The sequence below is a fragment of the Etheostoma cragini genome, chromosome 5 (genome assembly GCF_013103735.1).
Source record: "Etheostoma cragini isolate CJK2018 chromosome 5, CSU_Ecrag_1.0, whole genome shotgun sequence".
In the NCBI taxonomy this organism is placed as follows: Eukaryota; Metazoa; Chordata; class Actinopteri; order Perciformes; family Percidae; genus Etheostoma; species Etheostoma cragini.
In genome coordinates, this window is record NC_048411.1 from 26,468,266 (window position 1) to 26,489,697 (window position 21,432).

A 21,432-nucleotide genomic window follows, 5' to 3' on the forward strand; every position below is an offset into this window, starting at 1 on the left:
CCCTTCATAAACACTCTAGATGCTTCTTTTTTTATTTCTTTTTTTGGAATGCAGCAATGTGTTATACATGCTATGAATTAGCATCAGAGTTGTTGTTTAGGATGGAGCTAAATTGAAGGTTTGTTTACCATTTAGGTTAACAGCTCAGATTATACTAGGTTTGGGGTAAACTAAGTTTTTAACTGCAAATATTAAGTGCATATTACATCATTAGTTTTTTTATATTCAGACTGAACAATATTTTAATGAGATGGTCACTATGTTAAATTACATCAGAGATTTTCTAAGTGACCCTTTACCAGGAAAAACTTTGAAATTGATGCACAGGTGGTTGGGCCATAATAGGGATGATACTGTGTAGTATGAATGGCACATGATTATGGGAGAAAAGGCTTTAATATGATATCTAGCAGAGTGCCACTAAAGAATAGACAAAATAGAATACAATAAAGACTGTAAAGTTTTGGTTAAGACTTTGGTTAAATCTAATTTTATAGAATAATTCCTGGGTTTAAGGATTAGGACTACTTGTAGGATCAAAGAAGTGTTGGAGGTTGAAATGTAATCAACAGAAAGTCCTAACAAGTCTGACAAATGCATTTTGTGTGTGTGTGTGTGTGTGTGTGTGTGTGTGTGTGTGTGTGTGTGTGTGTGTGTGTGTGTGTGTGTGTGTGTGTGTCCGTCCCTCTTTGGACTCTCCTTGCTCTTCACAGATTACTAGCAGTCCTCCAGCCTCGGCCCCCGTCCTGATGATGTAATTATTTCCCAGTGGCACCTGGGAGCAACGGCCGCCATTCGGAGGCATCGCTCACAGCCAAGTATGCAGATGTTTCTAATTGCTTTCCATTACCAAGAATAACAGCTGTTTATATCTATCAGCAAATAATTCACAAGAGTTCCAGACTGTTAGGATAACATATCCCACCTGGTCACCATCACCAGTTGTCAACAGCCGAGGGCTGCGCTTGCCAGGCCTCTTGTTTACCAAATCCCCCGATAAGCTCGGGCTTAGAGTCACCTTCAGCCATCTTGCTTTGCACCTCTTAGGATTTCCTATTTTATCTTACAAATCAATCTTTTATTATCATCTTAAAAAAGAGAGAAAATTACATTTAGTTTCTGTCATGATATCCTGTGCTGTTATAATAACCAGCTTTATCAAATATAATGTTTCACATTATACCCTCAAAGCTCTACTGATAAGTATTTCAATGACTATGTGTGTCTAACCCCCCCCCTCCAGAGTTTATGGATCCAAAATTATAGTAACAAGGAGTGAATTTAGCACTTGCATTCAACTCCATAGTAATGCGCATGTTGCTCCATGTCTGTTTGTTGAGTTTATAGACAACTGTTTGCTAAGTTGTCAGCCATACCAGTTTCTTAATTTCATAGGTCAGGGTTGTTTGTTAGTCAAAACAATCTTCAAAATATGCTCAAAATATCAAGCTTTTGAACCCATTGTCAGGGTAGTCACGGCCTTTATTGCATAGAAGTTAAGCCCCCCCGCCCCACCCTTGGGATTGTTTGTAATTTTAGGGCATGAGTTACTAATCTGAGAGGCCGATTTTGTGGTTTTCTGGTGTTTAGAAGTTTAAAATGTGAATACCTTGTCTAGAACTCTCTGAAAAACAGAAAAGTTTTTCAACTTTTTGTTCTGTAGTTTGTATGTTGCTGCAAACAAGCAAACAGTAAAAGACCCAATCTGACCTCCCCATAAAAATGTGCCTCTAGAGGTCATTTTAAAGGGCAGCGTCATTTGTTATTCAGAGTTGTTGAATCGTACTACTGGAGCATGCAGACTCACCATGTGTCCACAGAGCTGTTTTATTCCTGAAGTGATGACTTAGTTGCATGGTGCTTTAAATATTATTGGCCTTGCAGCTCCTCTTACATTCCTTTTCATGGGGCATCAACCTTAATTTGCTTCAGCAGTGAAATCAGGGAAGCTCATCATTGTCCCTCCCTTTCCCTTAACTGAACGAACTTCAGATCTACGATGCCTCTCTTTACGTTTCGTTCGGATGGTCAAATACCATGAAGCATCCACCTGCATGTGTAACTTTTTTTATCAGCCCTATTCATCCTCCATAACAAGTGTTAATATTAAGTCTGGTGCTTACTTTTATTTGTCTATATTTTGTGTTTTTGTGGGATTAGGAATTGAAACACGAAGCTAAAGAGAAACATGTATATAAGGATTTCACTGATACAGCTACAAATGTGTTCTGCCCTGTGTGCAGTACATGCTATGCAGGATGTTGCTATTGATTGATTACAGTGTATGCCGGAGACTGTACTTCTTATCCGATTAACAGTTTATGTTCTCTGCTTAGAGAACTGCAATATTTCTCCGAATTTAAAATTAGTGTTTTGCTGTACCTTAACCATATTGTATTTGCCATTACCACATCCTAAACATTAGCCATAACACAGTTGCCATGAGCAGAGAAAGAAAGTGTGTTTAAAACATTGTGTAGCACGTTAAAAAAACTTTTCACTGAAGGTAATCCAAGGTTTTACAGACTCTTCCAATATCAGCCTTCTGTCCGGACACAGGGTTGTTTTCAAGTTACCCTTAGGTTCATTGACAATGATGATGATTAGAGATTGACATCATTTCATCCATCATTCATCCATCATCTTTTTAATCTCTGTTTATGAAGTTAGAGTGCCACTTATTTCTCTGTTCAGCCATGATGGTTTTGATGATTTTGCTGCTCATACAAACTGGAAGTAAATGTGTCATAGAATTTGCATCTCTTCCTGTGTACCAGAGGATTTCCCCCTGGTAATACCTGCACATCAGTGTTTGTTTAGAACAGTAAAAAGCTTAAAATAAAAACTTGACAGAAACGTGAAAGAAATTGTCTTATATCAGAATGTCACAGATGATTAAGTGAAAAGTAACATACTTACTGGACTGAACACTGCGGCCTTCCCAAAAATGAAGTCTGCCTTTCAAGCGCCATTCCTGTTTCTGGCGGCAAGGCCCAGCCCAGTATTGTGTGTGTGCTCTGTCTGACACGCTGGCTGTTGGGAATGAGCCATCTGACGGGGAGTGACTGCCAACAAGAGCAGAATGTCATTATGAGTGGAGGCTGCTGCGGGCCTGCCACCATCATAGGGAATTCATCACCACAAGTGATGATGATAATGGACTTTGCTGCAAATGACTTTGGATGAGCAGTGTTTTGGCAAGCGGCACAGGGTCGGACTGGATTTTTTTTCTCCCTACCTCAGAAACGGAGAAGAAGGCTTTCAGTGTCCCAGCTGGGATGTGGGATGCCCTGTGGTTGTGGAATTGACATTGGGTAAATACTTTGTGTTGGTGCTGAATTTGGACTAACAGTTTGTTATTGTCAGTCTTGACTAGTCAGAAACAGTTTGATTAACTGTACTTTCTGAATTTGATAGAATATATTAAATATTTACAATAATGTAGTGTTAAGTTCATAACTATAACTGCATGAGTCATTCAGTCACGCAGTCATAAACATCTATTTCACCTAATGACATTTTCAATAGCATCACAAACACAGCTTCTTTTTTTTCTTCTTTTTTTTTTTTGTACATTTAATAAATCACATTCTGTAATTGGCTGTCTCCGTCATGTTCACTCCTCTGAGAGCCCAGGGATTCAGAAATAATTGTCCAACTTTGCCAGAGTGCTCAAAGCAAAACTCATCAAGTGATAACTTAAACCGCCTAGTGTCGCCTCCACATGAGAACATAGCTATGTGGAGGTGACAAAACTGTGACGACTCTATTATGATCTACAGGAAAAGGAAAGCTAACAAGACCGAGGCTCATTATGAAAAGTGACAAACAACAGTTAGTTGGAATCGGGGAGGTTTTATCACTATTCTTTGACAGAATCCCTTTCAGTGATTATGAAATGCCTCATTAAAGCAGCCCACTTGAAAGCGCACACAATTTGATGTGAGATAAAAATTCAGGAGAGAATTCATGTGCGAATTAAAATAGAAGGTAAAACAGCTCAGTGATAGACTGTTGACCACATAATTAGCAGTTTGAACCCTTTTTTTGTTGCATAAATGCAACATTCTGTCATGCATATTCAAATATGAGCCCTCTTCTGACATTTTAATTGGTTAGAGTTTTAACAGACAACAGAGAGGAGAGGATGGCGGCTCTTTTCGGCGACGCTCTGGCCTCGCCTGAAAGAGCCGTCACTCTGTCTGTCATGCAAAACATCTTTCGGGGTTTGTTTACCAGGCATGTAGCGGAGTGAGTACTCTCTGGCTGCTAATGTGACAGTTGCACTCTGGCTTTCAGTTCAGTGGACATGTTGTTTTGGAGAGAAAGCAGGAGGATGGTACCCAACTTATCTGATTACCGATGATGTACATCACACATCCCCGACCGACTTTGCACCGAGACAGCCAAGCGAGAAGAAAAGGATGTTGGTTATTTGTAAACAAGGCTTGACTGACATTGCGGCAGATGATTTGTGAGGCTCAGCTGAAGATCCGTGCCACATGCATGCCACTGAACTGAAGGATATCACGACACTGTGGGTCAAATCGGCAGTCATAGGACACCTGATGAACAGCTTCATATGCAGCTTAATGGCACATTCCTAACTGCTGACTCAACCTTTGTATTTATTAGTGTAATGTAAAGTAAAAGTCCCAATTAATGCTGATTAATCGTGTATTGCATGTGTAACATGTATGTACATTCGTTTCCATTCGCCCATTTTAATGCACATTTTAAAACATCTGAAACTACCAGAATGTTATTTTAAATGCACAATTCATGGACAATATTTGTGGGGTTCAGCATAGTTCAGCATGGCCCATGCTGCTATTACATCCTCCACGCTTCTGGGAATGCTTTTACCGAGTTTTAAACTTGGCTGCAGGGATTGGCTCCCATTCAACCCATTCAAACACAAGGATTAGTTAGGTCCAACACTGATGTTGGGTGATCAGGTCAGGGTGTTGGATGGGGATTCAGGTTGTTACTCAGTGCAGGCCAGTAAAGTTCTTCCACACCAAACTGGGAAAAAGATTTCTTCATGGACCTGGCTTTGTGCAAAGGGGCATTGTTGTGTAGAATCAGGAACGGGACAAAGAAACATGTTGCCTTAAGGTTGGAAGCACACTATTATCCGAATATTATTGTATTCAGTAGCTTTGCAATTTGTCCACTTGTTACTGACTCTCTCACAGCCTTCGGTGTTACTACACAATCTAAAACCAAACAACAGAAGTGCAGTGAGCCTTTGCGAATGTGAAACCATATGGAATCCTTTACAACTCCTGTGGCCTATATCTTTAACATGCAGTCAACAAGCCACCTGCTATTTAGGTAAATAGCTACTTGAAACACAAAAGCAGTGCACAGACCCTGAATTAATTGGGGTTTCAATCATATGGCAGATTTTTTTTTCATATTACCTAGCATATGGTCATCTCCCTAACCTTTTTTACTGTAATAATTTCATCCATGAGTAACTCATGATTCTTTCGGCATCATGTTCTTATTTTTGTTATGGCTAAATGCCACAGGGACCTGTGCTAACTTTAACCAGCCGTAATTTCAATTTGCAATGCATATGTTTCAGAAAAGAGCCCCACAGTTAGTACACAAAACACCCCATGAGCGCCGAAGCAGTGGCTGCTGTGGAGAGGTCCATTAATATGCATAGCATTGCTAAAAGCTCCAAAGTGACCTACATGACAAGGTTCAGTATACACTCCAACTGTGTGCTACACTTGTGGGACTTAGCCGTCCATGTTACCTTAATTAGTGTGTTCTTGCCACGGACGGCTTTTTTCTGGAGAGGCTGTTGAACTTACCCGCACACTTGTATGCCGGGGTCACCTCGGTCACTCCAAATGCCTTACCCTCGACAGCTCAGGCACCTCTCCACAGCCAACAAAATGGTTGCCATTAGCCTTTAGAGGACGAGTGCTAACATCCCCATTAGATGCACTTTAAACTCCTGCAGTGTGTCACAGCCATCCAACGATGACACTTCAGCTCTTCCAGGTAATCCTCGAGGCCCTTCACTGACAGGATGTATCAATTAACAGATTTGTTTGCTTTCCTCTCCTCCGACCTCATTTGCATAGCAGCCAGCGCACAGCTCAAGTTCAAGAGCATTGTTGACACTCTGTCTTTTTCTTTTTTTTTCTTTATCATCTAAAACAGGCAGCAGAGGGGCCAAAAAAATCTAAATGACAATACATTTTACAACTCAGCTGCTGTGTTGAAGTAAAAGTATCCAACAGAAGTGGTTCGGAGCACACAAAGTTACAAGATGTTAGCAACCACTCCAGGGCGAAGCGTTGTTGACACTTATTCCTGTTTGGTCTTTGTCAAAGGAGAACTTAGCATTTCCAATGCTAAAGGACAGCTGTTGCTGGCAGGCCTCTTTCTCACTGGCGGAGGCAGTGTTTAGGGCGGTAATCTGTCAGTGCGGTGGTGTTGCCAATGTGCTCTACCCCTAGGTGGAAGCAGAGAAATGTGGCTCAGGGCTCTAAGCATAGCAATGAGGCCAGACAGATGTAAAAATCCACTGTGGTTTTGCAGCCTCAGTGCTCTCTCTGGGTGTTTGCCTGGATCCTCCCCATCAACCTTTTGAATGCATCCATTCCCATGATGCAACACTGTTGCAAGGACATATTCATCCTGTCTGAGTGGAGGCCTAAACCATGAACCAGACAATTAGTATATTCCCTGGTGTGATAGATTGCCATTCACAATCTATCACCGCACATAAACCACAGAATAACCAGATACAACTACTGTAAACTGTGTTTTTTACATCATGAATTTCATGATTATTATATTGCTTCCTAAAGTGGCCTTTTGCTGTTGAGGATGATTAGTATTCTGCACTGACACACATTTGAGAAATACTCCCCCAAACACACACACGCACACACACACACACACACACACACACACACACACACACTCTGAAACGCCCTCAGATAATTATCAATACCACTTGCATACTGTTGTCATGATTAGATGTCATAGTTCAGTATTCGATAATGATCGTCACAACACATTTTTTAGCTGTACAATTTGTGGTTTTTTGGTGAATCTGTGCACTCAGGCCCTATAGATTTAGAAATAAAAATCAGAATGAATGAGCGGGGTAAAGAAATGTAAACACCGAGAGAGCATTTCTGACACTACACATAAGGATGCAAGGGGAATTAGCCAGAAAGTGATGCTGTAAATCCAGCTGCTTAATTTATCTAAATATGCTAAGGTCTTTATAATTATTACCACAGCAATTTCCATCACTGCTGCTGCTGGTTTAAAAATTGCATCCTGCAAATCAGTAAATTGCACAACTTTTCTTATTCCACATAAGCCTGCAACTATACTGATTATTATAATTAACATGTATGTTTTTCTAATCAGACAGAATGTCTTGGACTACAAACAAACAGGCCTCGTAGCTGCATTACAAAATGTTTAGAAATCTTCTTCTTTCCTCTGCTTCAGTATTTTTTTTGTGTGCTTTTATCATACAGACAGCTTGTTGTTGTGTCTATATCATTTGCACTGTTTAAAACCTGCAGTATTCTTAACTAATAGACACAAAAACTTGTTTTTATCACCTCAGCTGTTAATTACTCCAGTTTAACTTGCACGTTATAGCTAACAAAAGAGAACATGTAGATATAAAGGTAATTTAATTTTGCGGGTTGGGGACTTTTGTTTTTTAAGTTCTCAATGTATGCAGTACATATGGACTCTTTGAATTTCATCCTTCATTATATTTCTGAACAGGTGTTTTTTTAGCTGAAATGCTGATGCTACCTTGCTTTTCATTACAATAACTACTGGAGATTTGCTAATAACTTTGCAGATAACTACTGTGTCGTACATTCCCTCCCACCTGGAGCTTCTGGTAAAATACAGCAGCTTTTAAAAAGCAACCCTTCTGTAAAATGCATTAATATGCTATCAATTATGTTTGCTAAATATGTTTAAGGAGAAGCATAATTGATTCCTGGATTACATTCACTTGGAATTTTGTTTTCTAATCCAGGAAATGGTATATTGTTATAACATTGTGCAACACAAAACAAATGTTATTCAGCTGTCTTTCTTCAATCCAATCCATTTTATTTATTAAGCACATTTAAAAAAAAAAAAAAAAAGTTTACAAAGTGCTGGTCAAGAAATAAAAAAAACACATAGTACACATAAAAAACAACATAAACCACACAGTTCTGGGTTAAAGGCAAGGGAATACAAGGGAGTTTTAAGACAGGATTTAAAAGATTTGAGGGTGAGAGCCAATTTGACCTGTGGAGGTAGCTCATTCCACATTTTAGGAGCTGCAGCGCAAAAAGCGCAGTCGCCCCTGGGGTTTAACCTGGTTTTTGTAGTGAAAAACCGAAGTTGATCAGTAGACCTAAGTGACCATGATGGGGGTCTAAACTTGTAAGAGGTCTGAGATGGCGCAAGGTGCCAACCCATTCAGTGATTTAAAGTAAGGTCTTATAATGTATTCTAAAATGGACCGGGAGTCAGTGCAGCTAGGCCACGACTGGTGTTATGTGTTCATGCTTGCAAGTTCTGTTTAATGACGAGTGGCTGAGTTTTGTAGTAACTGTAAGCGTGAGAGAGAGGTTTGGTTAACACTAATGTGTACCAACATAGTGCTCTAGACAAGAGATAAGAACTTTGTGGTAAACTGTATCAAATGCAGCAGTGAGCTCTAAAAGCACTAGTAGGGCAGAATTGCCAGAGTCAGTGTTTAATAAGAGGTCATTAAAAACTCTGAAAAGTGCAGTTTCAGTGCTTTAAAAAATCTCTAAATTCCATAACCATCTAAAAAAGACTGCAGCTGTAGAAGTCTTCTCTAAAAAGTTTGAGATAAGGTAAAGCTTCGAGATAGATCTGTAATTGGATAAAACCGAGGAATACAGATTTATTTTTTAATCAGGGATTCAACAACTGCTAGCTTAACGTTTGTTGGAACAACACCTGCTGCCAAACTACTACTTTTTTTGGGACATTCAGACCAATAGTCTCTCAGGGTTCCTTAAAGAGGCGAGGGGGCACAGTGGGACAATATGAGGGTTTTAGTTGAATGACAATTTCAGTGAGATGTATAAGCGACAGAGCCTCAAACTGGATGAGGACAGTTGAGCACGTGCTAGCTATGGAAGGGTCAAAACCGGGGGATGAGATATGGGCTCTGATAGTAGCAACCTTGCCTAAAAAGAAGCTAAGAACATTTTCACAGACTTCAAATTAAGCTTCCAGGCAGGAGGATTGTGGAGAGTTTCATTAAAAATCAATAGTTTTAAACCCAAGGTTTATTACAATTTTGGGAGATGATGTCGGAAAAATATTGTTGTTGATATTTTCTCAAGCCCTCAGAGACTTCATATGATTCATGGAGCGTGTCCTTTTTGCACCGCTAACTTTTAGAATAAAAAATTAGAAGTAATTTACAGTAAAGTGCAGTTCTTAAAGTTAGAAAAATTGGAATGAGATTAGTTTTGATTCTTTGCTGACATCCTGCTGGAATGACCCTCCTGCTGTCCTTGGGGTCAAACTGACCCGTTTACAAAAGAATTATTTTATCAGAACCACGACCAAAGAACGTTGAAAAAAAAAAAAAAAAGTTGTAAAAAGCTTCAAAAACGCCTGAAAAATTCATCAAAAAGATTTTTTTTTTAAACGTTGAAAAAAGTGAGCAAACTAAATTGGAAAAATTGACAAAGGTGACAAAAAGTTGTTAAAAGAAGTGACAAAAAAATCTGCAAACGTGAGAAGTAAACTACAAAAACGTAATAAAAGTGAAAAAATTGGGAACAAATTTGAGAAAAAAAAAACTACAAAAACATATTAAAGTGACAATTTTTTTTTTTTAAATCTACAAAAACATAATAAAAATGACAAATTTTTTCATATAAAATTGATTTTTTAATTTTTTAACTAAAACATTACAAAAGTGACCAAAGAATTTAAAAAAACAAATCTACAAAAACGTTAAAGTGCAGAAAAAAACCCAAATCAAAACATCAAAATGTTAAAATTTCGGCCCAGAAAAACCCAAAGTTGCAGATCGATGGGAAGACAACACAAGGGTAAACAGTATTCACAAACTTTTCAAAAAATGATCACATTCTTCATTTATGCAACTCTAGTTTGGTTTTAATTGGGCAGCGTGATCCTAAAACAAAATAACAAAATGTAGAAACTTTTACTGTAGTTTGGATAGACAAAAAAATGACTGTAAGTGATGCTATACCTGTACAAAACCATTTTGTTTTTCTTGTCTCAACAGAACTTAGAAACCCACAGCATTAAATGAAGATGGACTACAGTCAGTGACAATGTGAATCATAGCGGCATATAAAGCAGCCTCTTAGCCAAATGCTACTGATTAATGAGGCACATGGGTAAACTTAGTTGCAGATCCCGTCTTCTCCCACGTGTACTTGTCATCTGCAATACAGTTTGCTCCTTCAGTTTGAAAAATTTAAAAACATAAACACTTAGGTTGAAATCCCTCCGTGTGAGGTCAAGTTTTAGATCTTCAAACTGACAAGCAGTCGTCATCAACGATAAAATATAGAAACATTTTAAATCCCTACTTGTAAAATTAAGATGATATTGCAAGGAATTATTTAGTGCTTCGTGTGTTTAAATAGCTCCAAGGTGCATATTGAGTCCCTCTGGATCTTGGCTGAATCCCCCAGTGAACTCGTAGTTTTGATGGTGCAAGTCACACATGGAATGTTTTCAAGCCTCTTATCAACACTTCAGATTAGCAGGCCTGCAGTTCACACATTTTAGTTCTTGGCCTGTTAGGATCCACAGAAACATGGTACTTTGGACATGGTCACACTGCCAACAGATGGTGAGAGCATCTTTACACTTAGCGGATGGGGACAGACAGCAGAGAGTTAAGTCCTTTGGTTAAAGAGACCCTTCCCCACAAACAGAAACTCTTCATGGCGGTGACACAAAATGTATGTTCCCTTGAGGCATAATTATGTCTGTTTTTAAACTTATGTGACCACTTGGGGAATGTGGTGGAGATGAAGCTCTCATCAGCAACTAAAGGAAAGCTGAGAAATATGAAGGCAGGCCTAGTGACAGTTAACGTGAGGTTTAGCACAACAAGGGGTTAAAAAAACACTTGAAGATATGATGCATGATGAAGAGGGCACTTTATGACAATGAACTATATATGTTTATTTTGGAATTGGACATCTTAAAATGTTTGTTAAAAAATCATGTTAGTTCTAAAATAACATGTCTTAGAGTACTGAACTGTTATTAGATTTGCATGAGCTTAACTGAAAGATCTAAACATTTTTCAATGTGCACAAAAGGCCTATTTCTCTCAAATATTGTTCACAAATCTGTCTAAATCTTTGTTAGTGAGCACTTGTCCTTATCCACCACTTATCCACTTCAGCGGTGTGGCCACAGTAAAAGGCCGCTCTAAAATGTGTCAAAGTTTTACTGCATTCTGGGGTCCGAAAACCATTTGCCTCACACAATGCAACACATCTCTTTCGCATAGAGTTGATCAGGGTGTTGATTGTGGCCTGTGGAATCTTGGTCCACTCCTCTTCAATGGCTGTGCAAAGTTACTGGATATTGGACCTGGAACACGCTGTCGTATACGCCGATCCAGAGCATCCCAAACATGCTCAATGGGTGACATGTCCAGTAACAACATGGAATCATGACTTTGCTTAAACATTCACGTCGACTTTCTTAAACCAAGTGGCGTCTTATCTGTATGCATTTTGAGCAATCCACGTATATCGTTCACTTGTGGCCATTACAACACTTTAAAAGACAAACGAAAACATGAAGAACAAATAAAAATGTTGTGCATTGTCACGTTTCCTGTACTGAGTATCATTGCCAAACATAACACTATACCTTTTTAAAAGCAATAAATAATATCCTGTCTTCTTCGTATAGACCCCAGTTGGGGCTGTGCTGGACACTGCTCTCTGGGCATCGGGTCAGCTGGCACCGATGCCCTGTTTTCCTGGCCGATGTTGTGCAGAACCCCACAGGCTAAAACAAGGTTGCAGACTTTTTCCGGCGTGTATAAGTAAGGGTCCCCCCTTACTTATACAAATGCACGTACGATTTTAATTTAAATATACTCAATATGTATTCCATCATTCAACATACATTTGTGTGTATCTATATCTAGTCTGTATCTTTTTGAAACTCTGCAATTCAACTGGGGAAATTTGGGCTGAATTGCTTTCTCAATAGAAAGTCAGCGTTAAGTGTTCAACAAAAGAGTTTTTTCAAATGTTCTTACTTGCTCAGATTTTTCAGGCCCAGGTTTGTTTTGACAGATCACAGGGAAACATTTCTAGACTGAAACATGATGCAGTTTCTTAATTAACTCCAATTAAGACACACTAAAGTAAAAGGATAAACTGTATGTTGCGTTCATCCTAAAGAGATAACGAGAAGTACAACCAATGACTGGACAATGTAAAAGAAATAACATGATACCAGGCTGCCGGTTTTGGTCAAAGAGCACGTGGGGCTAGGTTTTATCTGCACAGCCCGATCTGCGGTTGAACAATGCTTGTTTATAAGAGAATCTAGTTAAAGTCGAGCAAGCTTTTCCTTTAGTTGTCTGACAATATGTCTAATGAGGCATCAGGATGAAGTAGTTTGTTGTCTCGCATAACCAGATGGATGTAGGCTGTGATTAAAACCAATTAACTCTCCCCGAGATCTAAACAACTTTTCTGTCATTAATGCACATATTTTAGACCTCATTAGAGACACAGTGATTGGAGGTAGAAAAAAATATTTAAAAAAAGAAAGAGACGGGGGAAAAAAGGAGTCATTTGCATTTTAGATTTACAATATGCTTAGGATGGGAAAACAGAGTGTGTATGCAGGGAGGAGAGAGAAAGAGGGATGATGGAAAGTGGCTTAAAACACTCCAGGCCACATCTGTGTGTGCTGAACGAGCTTCAGGAGGTGACACATGACTTCTTCTAATTATCTGTAAGGTTTTTTGTGTTGTTTTTTTTTGGTTGTTAGTGTAATGTGAATGGCCTTTGCCATCATTTCCCCCCTCCCCCTCCCCATCCTGCGCTGAAATGTGCATCGTGGGGTGAAACGGGCAAGATGTTAACTAATTTTATTTTTAATCTTCCCTTTTGCCGCCGAGCGTGTCGTTCGGGCATCGCGTCTTCTGAAATTTCCTCGCCTCTTTCATGGAAACATATTGGGGCAGAATTCGCCAGCTGTCAGCCTCCTCTCCCTTCTGCTGCCATTATCCTCAGGCCCCACCCCGCCTTATGGCCGGCCAGCCTGCCAGGAACTGGGTCCGTCCGAAATCAAAAGGTGGCTCTTTTCAATTCAGGCCATCGTCACACATCCCCAAACCGTAACCCCACCCCCCACTCCTTACCCTCCACCCTGCACCCATCCACCACCCGTGCATACAACCTACAGTAGACACTTCATAAACACGTAGTCCATGTTTCTTGCCACGGTGCATATCATAAACAAGGCAAGGCTTTGGCTCTCCAACTCTTGATAGTGCCTCTCATGTGCCAACCCCCCATTCCCTCCTTCTACTACTATACCACCCAACAAACTATCATCATCCCTCAACATGTTTGTCTCAGCATCAGGATGCACACAAGCTATAGAAGAAGGTTTTACAAGTAAAACACCCTCCAGGTTTAACTTCTTGCTCCTTTAGTATGTTTAGTCTGATTCACACAAATCCGGAACTTTCTCTTTAATAAACTTGATCTGTGAACATTTTTGCTAAACAGGATTTGGTAACATAAACAAAGACTCAAGATATACAGTGTATATATAGACATAAAAATGAAATAAAAAACAAGACAAATGTGTTATCTAGTACACATAATACAATGCACTTTGGCTTAGTCCATTACAAACAAACAAGCAGTGTAAAGACAAAAAAGTGATACATCATGATCGCTTTCTTATTACCAAGCACCTAGAGTCTCTGCTCTTACCATTTTTTTTAATAGCCTTTATTTCAAAAGAATCTGTAAAATGAATAACACAGTACACCTTTTTTAACAACCAAAACACTCAACATTCATTCCGTTTCTAAGGGCTGATTGCTGTAGTGTTTCTGCTCAGTACTTCCCATAAGTCAGTAAATTAAACTGAACTTACAGGTTGACAACATAAAATAATGTCTATTTTCATCTACTATAATTAGAGAAATTGGAACATATGTTTCCTAAATATGTTAATTCTTGGCTCATACAGAAGTTTAGTTATTATTAGAATTATTATGTGTTTTTTCTGGAAGTGGACTCAGGTAAACCTATTAGATATAATAAGTCTATTTCCTCTACTCAACACATACAGTACATAACATGTCCTGTTGTTGGCCCTGCGGTTTCTTTGGTTTCCCCTTTATGATCACTAAAAGCCGGTTCAAAATTAAATGTTTGTTTCTGAGGGACTAGTCTCAACTAGATACTGTATACAATTCTGGGATAAAATTCTTGGGACAAACAAGCCATTGTGCGTTGGAAACTGCGCTGCTGAGTTATTGACAAAAATTACCGAAATAAAATGGAACACCAAAATTGTAGCTTTAGTCCTGTTTTGAAACCAAATATAACACTAAAATGTAAGTCTATATTACTGATGCACAACGTTTAGGCTGTTTTACCTCTGAAAAAACTGTTGATCCACAAACATATTAAGGATTAGTGCTAAATGTATTTAAAGTGCTGAGGATGCTGGTGTTTCCGTTAGAGGTCAGTTATAGTTTTTTGCTGCAGCTTGGGTTTGTCTCTCTCAAAGCCAGCTATCTGGTGTGGTTGGAACAATGGAACAACGGAACATGGCCTCCATTTCCTCATTAGGATATTCGTTAGCCTCATTTTGGTGCTGTCACAGCCAATCTCTGTTACATCTCTCCGCCTCCGTCATTTCAGAGGGGGAGAAAGACAAGTGGAGAATCCATCTGAATATCTCAATAAATACTCTCCTCTATTCAAGGGCTCATGGCTCATTAGTAGAATGCAGTTATTGTAAAAAGGAGGCTCAGGTGGTTTGGGTAGAAGGAGACCGTGTGAAGACATTTTAATGCACTAGAAAATATTATCAAAACTGTTAACAGACAATACTGATGTATTTACATCATCTTGTTCTTTGATTTTAAGTATTTTTATAGCAGTCTCATTATTTACTGTCCCATTATTTTGAATCAACAATTGTGCCTTTTAAGTCCTGGTAGAATATCCTGGCCTATGTGTGGCAAAATGCAGTAATAGATCGCTATCTTTGGTTCATCTGAATTCCTGTCAGGTCTACCCGGCAACACTGAAACTCTTGCATTGTTGCTACACCGCCTGAGGAAACTAAGTGGCATAATATCCGACGTTTTAAAAGCTTGTAGCTTAATACTAGTTCGGTAGAAGTTGGATGAGTCGAGTCCATTCATGACGTGGGTAGAATAAGACCTGGACAAAAGGTGCGCAAACAACACAATGCAGGATACTATTTTAAAAATGAGTGACAGAGGGGACAACGGATAGAAGGTAAGATACTAACCCAGTCTCTCTCCAGACTGAAATAAGTTGGAATAAAAAAAAAAAAAATGCTACAGGGGGACAACAGAGTCTGATAACTTGCTTAGACAACATAAGGAATGAAACGGGAGCGGGACAGGATCCAGTGGTCTTTTTCTCTCGGGATCTCGCAGGACAGGATTTTTCTGGGGGGCCAGTCACGTGATCGGGACACTCCGGGATTATTTCGGTGGGCTCAGGATGGGAGAGGAGCGTGTGTATGTATGTACAGTATGCATGTGTGTGTGTGTGTATGTGTATGTGTGTGTATATGCAATATATATATATATATATATATATATATATATATATATATATATATATATATATATATATATATATATATATATATATATATATATATATATATATATATAAAAGCTACTGGGACCTTGTATATCCCCTTGGGGATCAATAAGGTATATATCTATCATATGAATGCAGTCGACATTCAATAAAAGATTTTTTTTTAAATAAATAAATTTAAAATATGAATACATTTTTGGATCGGTAGAGCTTGAATCACGATTGGAATACAAATTTCTTTTTTCGCACACCCCAAGTTTTAAAAACATTGTATTGTTGGTGTTCAAAATGCATGAGTCTCTTATTGCATCTACTATAGGGCTCAAATGGCACATTACAAAATAGGTATCACTGTTGAATTTTACAAAGCTAACATATTTAAGTAGACATTATTAATTTGGGTTTGGGTCAGTCTGTCAGCCAGACAGTCAAGTGTGTGTGTGTGTGTGTGTGTGTGCGTGCCACAAAACAAATGCGACGCTCGCTCTCCTTTTTTTATTTTTTTATTATTTTGCTTGTGTACCGGCGTTAATTTGGTCTAACGAAAGCGCTCATTAGTTCTAATAAATGCTGTGACTTTGCCTTGTTCCACTGGAGCCTGACCTTTCTCCGTGCACTGCCCATAAACTCTCCTGCTAGGATTTTCACTGTTTGATGCCTCCGTTAATTGGGAATGATTTGAGCTTTTTCTTCTGCTTTTGTTGCCGGTCGAATTCAGCATGGAGCTAATGGCAAATGTCACTGTGAATTGGCGGCTACATTATCTGCGAGAGCACACCCCGCAACCCCCTCCCAGACGATGTGTGTACATCACTAAAACGGACCCTTAGAAGGCTGTCCTCCTTGTTAATAGGGGGCTTCCTTGAAAGCTAGCTACGCAACAGTTGTGTGTGGCCATCATGTGGAATCATCATAAAGAACAGGCTTAATTCAACCTTGTCATTAGCCTGTGCCCTCTACATCTTAAGCGTTGCTAATGAACAACACGATTTTGCAAAATTTGGCTGTGCACAGATAAGAAAGTAACGGGGATGATCAGATCTAATTGTGCTTGTACACCTCAAACAGCATGACATTTGGCTGAAAGGTCAAGAGAAATCCCCAGCCTTAATCTGCCGAACCTGTGCCTTCTAGCCCTATCAAATATATCAGCTAATAGCAGCCAGCAAGAAATGGAACTGAAACTTAACCCCAGAAAGAGAGAAGCTAAACTTCGCTCAGAGCGTTCTCTTTCTTTAAGAAAAGGTAGCAGCTATTGTTTGGCTTTGTGACCAATGCACTGTGATGAATTTTAGGGGCAGTGATGTGTGGGAAGTTGTTGTCAGTGCTTTATTGCAATCTAATCAAGTGTGCTGTACACTTCTGTAACGTAAATGCATGACACAATTACTAATTAAAAACACACACTTTACAGCGTGAGACACGCCCTCAGTGGAAGCATTAATTATTTCCACTTATTAGTGGAAACTTGTCCTTAGTCCCAGACACACTGCAGACTTTTAACTTTATTCTCCAGCTCAAGCAAATAAAGTGCTTATGTCCTTATCTGTATGTTCCGATCCTCCCTCAAATTGCATTTTGTTAACAAACGTGAAAAATAGCAGGCATCAGATTGCAGCAATTCAGTCCCACACACACCCTTGAGACTGTGTCCTCTTTGCTGATATTGCCTTCCATCCCAGCGGTTCTATTCGGAGATTGAGGATAGGGACGGGCCATTTTCAAAATGCTATATTCACCCATCATGTGCTAAAAACATGGTCTGTCATAAAACTGATTATATTTTCTTGCTGTTAATGTGCATTGTGGGGAAAAAAACGATGGCAGGCAGTGAGATGGAGGGAATGAGTGGGGGATGATAGGAAGAACCTTGATTAAAGTAAGATGCATGCGCCTCTATGAATCAGAAAATATAAATCAAGAGTCAATGTAGCAGTGTGGATCTCGGCAGGCGGTGAGTAAACAGCCCATTAGATTTTACTGAGCATCATCACGCTCCAAAGTATCTCTCTTCTCTCTCTTTTTGTAAAAGCTTTCTTTTCTGCATCTACTGATTCTGATTCCTTAATGCTTCACCAAACTGACTTTCTGCTTGACTTCTATAAATGTGTAGCACTAAACATGTTGCGTTATACATCCCTCCAGTTCCCTTGGGGAGAGAAAAAATGTGTTTGTCGACATGGTAAATAACTGCAGTCTGACAGACTGTGCCGTGAGTGAGTTCCCGTCTGTGTTGGGTGTCTCTTTGGCGCCCTGTCTCCTTTAACATGATTCACCAGAGCAATAATGGGTCACTTAGGCATGTTCTAGTTTCTGCTTTTGCCCACATCATCATCATCACGCATGGAATTTGTCGCACCCTCTGCACATCGGGCACTAGGGCAGTAAAGGTCCGTGTCAGCCGCAGCAGCAGCTGGACGATAGCAGATGCACTTCTCCCATAAAGAGAAGCAAGCGTAAGACGTGGCAGAAATATGGGGGAATGGGGTGAGAATGCAGCGTAAGGGCCCGGTTCATCTCTGCTGCTTGTCTTGTCTCGTCGAGCGTCTGTGTCATCCTCCTTGCTTCTTACAGGCAGCAGCTGAGTCAGTGGGGTCTGTGCACTCCCCACTCCACTCAGCCTGGCATCCGCCGGCTCGGGGGCTGACATTTCCAGAGGTGCTAAGTCACTCAGCATCTTGTTACTCCCTCTGACAAGTCAGGCTGTATCATAGCGAGCGCCAGCAGACTTGAGCCATGGCCAGGAGGAGAGGCCTCTTTCACACAAGTCACTGATCTTCCCTGCTGGAGGTGCCGAGATCTCAAGGTGTTTACAGAAGATCGGGCGAGGTGTCAATCACACGTTTGGCTCTGGCACGCTACCCCTGGTGCCAGTCAGGTGTGAGGAGTGGTGCGAGATCAAGGCAGGGGATTGGTTGATGGAGGGGAAGGGCATCGCACTGACAGCTCCGCGGTGTCAGCGGTCAGATTGCCCAAAACCAAACTTCATGGCTGATTTTCTTTGGTGCAGTGGTCGAGAGTGACACAAGTTCCCCACCCTGAGGTAAAAATAGAAGCTTGATTCACTTGTCATTTTGCACTGAGTGCATTCGCAACACACCATGAAGGAGTCTGGGATCATCTGCTCATTCGGCCTGTCAGCCGAAGAGTTATTGGAGGGTTTAGAGAAAAGGTCACTCCACTGCTGAACTGACTGTTCACTCTGTTAGTGAAGGAGAGATGTGCAGAGGAGTCCAGTCATTACTGCTGCACTACATCCACAGATTCAACTATTTTCCCAAGAAAAAATATTTAAAAAAATTCGTTTGTTCTAACCGTTCAGATATTATGCAGAGTAGATGTTAGATGCAAAAAGTTTGCAATTATGAATTATCAAGGATTACATTTTCTCACACATGAAAGCTGTATGGTATATTGACAGAAACTGCCTCAGTGGGATCTTATATAGAAAGACAAAAAGAAATCCTTCCAACTTTTACCTTTTTGGGCCTTTTTCCTCTCAGCCTTTCACTGCATTAGAGACAGTCCAAGTGATATGATCCACTTTCCTGTTTGAACAAAGTAACTCAACAGATGTAATTTGATGGCTCCATTTCTAATTCCTCTGAAGTCACTCAGACAACGAGGGGAGGCAGAGAACCACTGTTCTATTATGCATGTGTTGCCATTACCCAGTGAAGAGCTCGGCCTGACAAGGTGGCGTATCCCATCATGAATTAATCACTCTGCGCTATTCATCAGAGGTGACTTTGAATTTTTGAACGTTGCCAGTTTTAAAACAGACTTTTTTTCTGTTGGCATAATTTATTCAACGTTACGTTTACACATTGCATTATCTGCCATGCCTTGGCGTCCAATTGTCAAAATGTTCCTCTAAAGGATTCAATACTCACACAAAGAAGAACAATAGAACAATGACTTTTAATAGGAAAAGAAAGACAAATGAACATTTTCAGTCTCATGTGGTATATAGAGTGGATCCAGACTGTTTAACTTCCATTCTGGGAATGGTTGCCTTCCTTTCAGATAACTTCACACCAGTGTTCTTTTTACTAAAAGCTATCGCTACACAGGACAAGGAAGGCCTTTTTGACAAGCTTCGCTCTCAAATTAATCTATTGGAAAAGAGGAATATTTGGCTATCAGCTCTAATTGTAACATGTTCCGCAAGGCTGATAGTAGTGCATGTGGTGTGGACTACTAATAGAGACAATGGGGACAAAGGGAGCATGCACAATAAAAATAAGTGCAATGAGAGAGAAGGGAGAGAGCCAGAGGAAAGAAGATAAAAAATACATATAATTTGATTTTTTTCTTTTGCTTTGTATGGTAATGCCCTCGCTTAATCTCGGCCCATTTTATTAATATATCTCAGGTACTTGCTCCCTTTTTAAAATTATGTACAGTATATGACCAAAATAAAAGTGTTAAATGCTGTTTTAGGTGTCTTTATAGCATATGTTTACACATAGTGTTAATATGAAGCATACAATCACTTACCACTTAGTATAAAAAATCTCAGTCCAAAACAGATGCAAAAGAACTCAGTAGTACATACAGCGGATGCACAGGCATTTCTTTATCTGCTGTCTATGTATATGGATGAATTCCACACGTGGGCAGTTGGTGGGTACAGTCCGCGTAGATTTTTGGCCGCACAAGGCTAGCACACGTTTGCATGGACTATCTCCAGCGTGAACTGCTGACATCATGAACCCATCTGGCCACACAGAAGCAGATGTTATACATTGCCTGTGAGGTATGCTAAAGTGTTGAGCAATGAACCTGCTATTACCTATTGTAGCATTTGCTAGCATTAGCTTACAGTGTGCTAATTACTCATTACATTGTCTACCAAAGTGTTAAATTTAGACTTCTAAATAATAGCAAGGAGCCTGCAACTACAACATGATACTAGTTTCACTCAGCATGCTGAAGCATTTACAAGCATGCTTATGCCAACATAGTTTGTCATCCCAATGTTACCTCAGCCCTATGTTCCATCATTTCTATGAGATTTCCTCCACATCAAAATTACGCCCTGTGTTCCCTCATATCTATTACATTTCCCCAACATCAAAATTATACCATAGGGTTGAGGGAACATAGACATGCTCCCATTTTTAGCTGCTTTTTAGATACTTTTTAGTGTTATCTTGTGGACTAATATCAGTCAATAAGGCATCTACTAAAATGTTTACGCTTACTGTTTTAAATGTTTCAACAAAGAGTTAGTATGCAGACTATTGTCAACATAGTGTATTCCAGAGTGTTAGCATGTACTGAAGAATGCTATCAGTGAACAAGGCTTGTGTTGCTTGTGTTTGCGTGGGACACCTGTGTGAATAGTTTAGTAGGATTGTATTGTTGTCTATATTCTCAATTAGGAGCTAAGTTGGCTAATGGGATAATTACTTAAAAACAGTCCTGTGATATTTTGTGCCCCCTGTGCAGTTATTCAGGTCTTCTTTCTCTTCTTTGTCTCTCAATGTTTGCCCTTTTTCTGTGTCTCTGTCCTTTTCTTACCTTCTCTCTC

The 21,432-nt window shown here is 39.8% G+C and overlaps 2 long non-coding RNA genes across 5 annotated transcripts in view; one reads left to right on the forward strand and one right to left on the reverse strand.

The window, feature by feature from the left end:
• The window catches only part of LOC117945449, a 76,731-nt gene that overhangs the window by 46,925 nt on the left and 8,374 nt on the right, over window positions 1–21,432 (forward strand). For 2 of the 4 annotated variants that reach the window (XR_004656805.1, XR_004656802.1), the window contains one exon: window positions 714–818. This is a non-coding gene — a long non-coding RNA (uncharacterized LOC117945449). Of the gene's footprint in view, window positions 1–713; window positions 1,180–21,432 lie in introns of those variants that run through there. The other 2 variants (XR_004656803.1, XR_004656804.1) reach the window with 1 other exon arrangement.
• The window catches only part of LOC117945453, a 17,210-nt gene continuing 7,234 nt past the window's right edge, over window positions 11,457–21,432 (reverse strand). The window contains exons 2-3 of the long non-coding RNA XR_004656809.1: window positions 13,663–13,667; window positions 11,457–11,466 (exon numbers count right to left, since the gene is read on the reverse strand). This is a non-coding gene — a long non-coding RNA (uncharacterized LOC117945453). The remainder of the gene's footprint in view (window positions 11,467–13,662; window positions 13,668–21,432) is intronic.